The following is a 6,977-nucleotide window of genomic DNA, read 5'->3' on the forward strand; positions in this document are numbered from 1 at the left end:
GTTGCTCCAAGCCCCATCCAACCTGCCCTTCAACACTGCCAGGGATGGGGCAGCCACAGCTTCCCTGGGCAACCTGGGCCAGGGTCTCACCACCCTCACAGCCCAGAATTCCCTCCTCATGTCTCACCTCAATCTCCCTCTTCCAGTTTTCATCCCTTCCCCCTTGTCCTCTCCCTCCCTGCCCTTGTCCCAAGTCCCTCCCCAGCTTTCCTGGAGCCCCTTCAGGCACTGGAAGGTGCTCTAAGGTCTCCCTGGAGCCTTCTCTTCTCCAGGCTGAACACCCCAACTCTCCCAGCCTGTCTCCAGAGCAGACCTGCTCCAGCCCTTGGATCACATCTGGAAAAATTCCACCCTTTCCACAAATTCCACCAAAAAATTCACAATCTTTCCCTCATTACTCACACATCTAATGTGCCACAAATAATCATCAGTCCCTGTCCAGGGGGGCACTTCCCAGGGTGTGATCCTGTCCTTGGGTCTGGACAGGCCAGAAGGGAACCACTCAGAATACAAGCCATAAACTCCCCTAATTCCTGATCTGGAGCAGATCTTTCAGGCCAAAAAAAAAAATTAAAAAAAAAAATTACCTGAGATAGAGAATCAAACACAGACTGTAGAAAATGAAACAGTTAATTAATCACTATGTTAATTTAAAAAAAAAAAAAAAAGCTATAAAAAAAAGCAGAAGCAAGCAGGACTCATTCTAGTCAGAGTGAGGCACCTAAACCAAATTAATTCCCAACTCCCACTAATCATGTTTGACAGGTTTTGCTGTGCCCAGGGAAGGGGACACAGACCCACAGAGATCAGGGAAATTCTGTGTTGCACAGGGAGACAATGGCAGCAGCAGGGGAAAAAGCATCAATCCACTCTGCTGCTAAGCAGAATAATTTCTCTCTATTTAAATCACCAGAGAAATTTGGGGGAGAGGATTCGAAACACACACAGTTTTCTACTTCTGGGCTTTTTTGATCCTTTTCCTCCTGGCTTTGGCAACTTGCTTCATCCTCAGAGGCTATTCTTCAATTCCTCAAAGAGACTTCCATTTTTCTCACAAATCTCTCTTCCTTTCACTTAATTTAAACATTTTGGGCCAATTTCATGATTTAATAATGAGAATTAAAATTGGAGATTTGCTAAGTGTGGAGAGAAGACCTTTCATTTTATCTGGGGGGAATGAAGTGGGGAGTTAAAGGTGTGAATCCTGGTAGTCAGATTGACCTAAACCTGAGCTCCAGAGCCCCAGCCTGGGAGATCCTGGGTCCTCCCAGCTCCCCTGGAAGCTTCCCTGGAAGCCAGGGAAGTCCTGCAGACTCAGAGCACATTGCAGATTTGGCCCCTTAAGACACAAGAATCAAGGCCACAGCAGCTCTGTCTCCCAGATATTTTGCTAATGACTTTAAAGCCTGACTTCATTTAGTCCTGCTTGCAGCTGATCAAATCCAGGCAGCTTCTCACCACACCATTAATTTCAGGTAACAATTCACTAAGGGCTTTGGTTCCGCCTAAGCGCTCCCCAAATCACTTCTTGGGTCTCTGACAATTACTGGAGACTAATGCACCTTGAATTTACCTTTAAGAGCAAATATTACTCCACGGTCATAATTCTAAAGCATTATCTGTAGGCAAAAGATAGGAACAATGCAGCTTCCAGCTTCAGAAATTCAGGCTGTGGAATTAAATGGGGAAATCAAACAAACGGATCTGTGCTGGTGTGGTCTGAAGAGCTATTGGGGTTTCCTAATTTGGCAATTGCTAGTGATGTTCACGGGACCAAATGCACCCTGAGCCTCTTATTCATTTGATTTCATTGTCTGGGTGGCCACTAATAGATAAAGGCAGCTTTCTCAGGTGCTGCTGCAAAGGTTCTGGCCATCAGATTATGTCTGGGAAATCAAATCTCAGGCATTTGGGGCTAAACTCGCTCCTCTGAGCTCCCAGGGTGGCACCTCACACCTTGGGAAGTGGCACAGGATGGCCAGGTGCTGGTTACCCAGCTGGAGCACCAAGAAGGTGGGAAGGAGTTGTGCCCAGAGCCCTTCTCCAGTCAACTCTGGATCTGTCCCTGCCCTGCCCAGCGTGGCACCCACGTGCTGCCCCGTTTGGGATACAGCTCATTTGGACCATGATCTAAAACTGGAAGAGGGGAGATTGAGGTGAGACATGAGGAGGGAATTCTGGAGTGTGAGGGTGGGGAGAGCCTGGCCCAGGTTGCCCAGGGAAGCTGTGGCTGCCCCATCCCTGGCAGTGTTGAAGGGCAGGTTGGATGGGGCTTGGAGCAGCCTGGGCTGGTGGGAGGTGTCCCTGCCCGTGCAGGGGGTTGGAACTGGATGATCTTGAAGGTCCCTTCCTACTCAAACTATTCCGTGATTCTATGATTTCCATTCTGTTCAGCCAGCCAAAAAGGGCACCAGCAAACAGAAGTGAGCCCAGCCATGAGAATAAGGTCTTCCTCTGCTAAATGCTCTGGCTTCACAACTGGTTGTTACGATGAGGCTGCTGCTGTCTGATTTTGGAATGGGACTTTGGCTGGGAGAACAAGACAAAACAGAAGGAGAAGCTGTCTCTCCCTGCCTTGTGTGTGTAACAACTCCATTACAGGTCTGGATCTCACTTGGAGAAGGATGCTGGCTGAGTATGTAGCTGCCAGCATTTATAATAATTAACCATTAATGTTAGCAAACACTTGGCAAATCTCCACCCGCTTTCATCCCAAGCTCTCAGAGTCCTTTGCAAACATGAACAGATTAAACCTTGCCAGACCCCTCTAGTCCTACACATTAATCCAAACAATTTCCTCCACTTCTATTATCTGACAGGGGGTTTGGTAAACATGGTGAGGCTGGAAAGTACTCAGATCATCCCCACTTTATGATGCAGAGGAGAGTCCCAGGGTGCTAAAGTGACATTCCTAAAGGCCCAGCTAGAGCAGAATAGTGAGAGGTTGTGGCTGCCCACTGCTCAGTCAGCATCTCAAACCCTGCACCATCCTTCCTCTGCCTGGCAGGACTTCTTCCCTATCTCCCTGTCAAGAAAGCCCAAGCAGGAAAAGGATGCAGGTTTAGCCCAAAGTCCAAGATGGAGCAGCAAGCTGGTAGGGAGATAGCTCTGCTGCTCTTCTCCCTGCTGGGACACCACAGCCAGAAATAACCATGAGCAAAGTATGGGCCAGGATCACAGTTCAGCTTGGGTCAGCTGTTACATTAATGGCAGTAGTGAGAGGACAAGGGGGAATGGATTAAAACTGGAGGAGGGGAGATTGAGGTGAGATATGAGGAGGGAATTCTGGAGTGTGAGGGTGAGGAGACCCTGGCCCAGGTTGCCCAGAAAAGCTGTGGCTGCCCCATCCCTGGCAGTGTTGAAGGGCAGGTTGGATGGGGCTTGGAGCAACCTGGGCTGGTGGGAGGTGTCCCTGCCCATGCAGGGGGTTGGATCTAGATGGTCTTGAAGGTCCCTTCCAACCCAAACCATTCCATGATTCTGCCAGTCGCTCCATTAACCTCTCTCCCTTCCCAGGAGAGCACAGCTCCTCTCTGACAGCATCTCCTGTTGTGCCAGACAAGGCTTGGTGGCATGTGAGCCATCCAGTTTTTCCATCCTTGCTGCTGCTTTCTAACAGCTCCTTGTGGACACGATCTGGTCCAGAAATAAATCCAAAATAAGGGGGGCTTCATTCCAGGATAATTCTGTCCCCCTGACATACAGTGTCCACCTTGTTCAGAGTGACTATTGCATCTGCTAAAGCAGCAGATTTCCCCCTTGCAAAACCTTTTAAGTTCAAGATTTGGCTTCAAACAGAAATCCTCCCCCATTTGACCTGGTCAGATGGGCAGCAGCATGCCAGGGCTGCTTCAAACAGCCAGCAAACAAACCTTCCATGCAAAAGAGAGCAACCTGGCTCTCTGGCCCTCCGAGCAGGGACACTTGGTAGCCTCCTGCTCATCTCTGGCTCCCTACCACGTCGTGACCTCCATCTGAGGGCTAAGGACATCCTGGCTGATCAATGGCTCGGGAATACAACCAGGGGCTGGTGTTCACCCCTGTGTCCCAGTTCAGGTCAGCAAGGAATAACCTGAGCACCCTCTGCAGCTGTGCTCTAAAGGACAAGGGTCTTCACTGGAGCCTCTCTCAGGGAGAAAAACTAGATTTAGGCAGGCACAGTCATCTCAGTGCTTACCTGGGAAGGGGAGGCCTTTTTCTTTTCTTTTCCTCCCCTAGCTCTTTCCCCTCATTTGCATTTGCTTTTGGATTCAAAAGAAATTGCTTTAAATCTCAGCTCAGCAAGAGCTTAGCCTGAAAAGCCAGAAGACTGCTTTCCTGAACATTTCCTGGGAGTTCAGGCAAAAGTCAGTCCGAATCCTTTTTTCCTGAGAGTGAGCAACATGAGGAGGAGTATTTGGGGATGAAGAGGAAAGAGAAAGGTGCTTGGAAGGCAGAGGGGGAGAAAAGGAGGAAGAGAACAGGGTCTCACCAATAATGGGTCTAAATTGCTGTGCCTCACCAGTGCCAGTGAGATTCCCCCTGACCTCCATTCACATTTTGTCCCAAAGAAAGGAGAACTCTGCTCCCCGTGCTGCAGACTAACCTGGATTTTTAGAAGCTGCTCTGGAGCAGCTCCCCAGCAGGCACAGCCCAGCACAGCTCCCAGGTGACTTAGAGGAGCTGAGGATGCAACTCCACAGAAGAGCCTCCATCTGCCAGGAACAGCCCTTCCCACCCCAGCTGACATTCTCCCTCCCTTGCACCTTAAGCTCAGTGCATGGGACACTGAAAACACAAGCACCACAACAAAACCTGAAAGGATTCATCTGTACAAAATGGTCAAAGCCTGAAAAATACTGTTCCAGAACAGCCTAAACCAAGAAACAAGAAACGTTAAGTCTTTCCAGTGGAACAAACCCTTCTTTATCACATTGGGAAGGATGATAAATAAGGCCCTTTTTAAAGGCAAATGGCCAACTAGTCCCTTTGATACACAGAGATGGCTGAAGATAGGTATGATATAGAAAACCCAGGCAGAAGATATGTACTGGCTAATCTGACTGTTATCTCTTTTACAGCCACCTACTGTCATTTCAGTCTTTGAAGGCTGCCAGCTACACTGATAACTGCAGACTTAAACACAGCAAGAGGAGAAAGCCTTTGTTAATTAAGCTAGCTTCCTTCATTTCCTTACTGCTCTGGCCTCAGCAGAGCTTTCAGAGAGCTGCTGTTGTGTGGCTCTTTGTGCTGGTGATGAACTGCCACATGTTCCCCCCCAGGACAGCTGCACATCGGTGGCGAGGCAGGCACTCCTCATCTGCTGGCTGGAATGCTTTCTGGGATGAAATGTTGCAGCCCTGCCACAAATCAGACTCTTAACTCAGCTGGAGCACAAGCAGACTCCCCCTTGGAAGGGGGAAAAAAGAAAACAATCTCCCTGAAGGATGCATAAACCTTGCATTGTCAGATCCAGCTGATACGGGGCTGATTTTCCCGGTGTGCTATCAAGTTCCAGAGAGGCTTATTTATACTGAATTCATCAGTGCTACCTTGTACCCAGCTCTGTATTTTCAATCAGTTAGTGGCCATCAAACTCTAATGGGGTTTCTGGAACTGTGGGTGCTTTATCCTCAGTTCAGCAGGCTCTGCAGCACGCTGAGCCCTTGCTCCACTAGCTCTTTTCCAGCTGCAGCTCCTCATTTCAGGCCAACCTGCTGTCCCCTCATGGTTAGAGACGCAGCAAGAAGGGACAAAAAACCCAGCAGACCTGCAAGCGTGAGCCCAGACTCACTTTTTGCCATTTCTGAGGGCAGTTTGCAGTTCTTTTTGCAGATCACTGGCCTGATTCTGCCTCTACTGGCACCTCTAGGTCACGGGGGCTATTTCCCTTGCTTCGCCTGCCTCCCTGGCAGGCTCTCCTGATGGGCACAGCTGCTTTCCCCCCCTCTAGTCAAAGCCACAGAGTCAAAGCCACCACATTTCCTCACCTTTGAGGAGGACACAAGTGAAGTAGAAGAGAAAAACAGCTACTTTGCAGATAGTTCATGTCACAGAATCATCACGGTTGGAAAAGACCTCCAAGATCACCGAGTCCAACCATCGACCCAGAAGAAAAACCCACCATGCCCGCTCAGAGCTAAATGAAACAAAACCCAGTGGAGGGGACTCCAGTCACTCAGGCCAGCCTTTTCATAACCAAATGGTGAGAGCTTCACCCCAAATCTCACACCAAAGCTGCCCATCTTTGCTTCTTTGCTCTTTTCTAAGCTTAGAAACCAGTCATCAACCAGCCTCCACCGAGGAGACCTCAGCCACAGGTCCCTTCTTCTTCTCAAGGGATGCCTCTACCATTCAAAACAAGAACCATCAAGACCAAGTTACCCCACTCGTGTGTCTAGCCCAGCTACCCTGTGCCCACAGCTGCAGTTCCCAGTGCTGTAGGTATCTCCAGCAGCTTACATATGACTGCTGGGACCCTCATCCCTTCCAGAGCTTTCCTGCAACTCGGGATCTCTGCAAAAAGAGCCAAGCCAAACCACAGCTATTCCCTTTGCCTCTTCCTTCACCTTTTTGGTCACTTACCTGCTGAGACCCTTAGGATTCATGAAGAGAAACAGACTTGGCAGGGCAGAAGCAGGGAAGCATTTCTGTGGATCTGTAATGGTTAAAAAGATTCCTGCCTCAGGACCACTCTGGGTTCACTCTCTATCATTTATAGTTCACTGTCTCTCTTCCCAGAGTCCTGTGGGCACTTCTGGTTCACAGAACATCCCTTTTTCTGTTTCACTCGTGCCACCCAGCTCAGTAAATGCCCCCAGTTTAGTCCTTAATACCTTAACCCACGCAACCTCCAGGGACAAAATAGCTTTTTATCATTAGGTGAAAATGGAACTGCCTGGAATAACAACACAAACAGGGGCTCTAGTGCACGAGGAGAGATCCCAGGCCTTTTAGTTAGGAACCTGCCAGACTGCTGTCGACCCAGCTGGGGTTGG

General features: G+C 49.2%; 1 protein-coding gene across 1 annotated transcript in view; it reads right to left on the reverse strand.

Annotated features, from left to right (window-relative positions):
- Nucleotides 1-6,637, reverse strand: part of TBCEL (tubulin folding cofactor E like) — a 33,003-nt gene extending 26,366 nt beyond the window's left edge. Inside the window, exon 1 of the mRNA XM_051638659.1 lies at nucleotides 6,565-6,637. The gene's annotated coding sequence lies outside the window, so the exon portion shown is untranslated. The remainder of the gene's footprint in view (nucleotides 1-6,564) is intronic.
- Nucleotides 6,638-6,977: the final 340 nt, after the last annotated feature.

The sequence above is a fragment of the Apus apus genome, chromosome 22, assembly GCF_020740795.1.
Source record: "Apus apus isolate bApuApu2 chromosome 22, bApuApu2.pri.cur, whole genome shotgun sequence".
NCBI lineage: Eukaryota > Metazoa > Chordata > Aves > Apodiformes > Apodidae > Apus > Apus apus.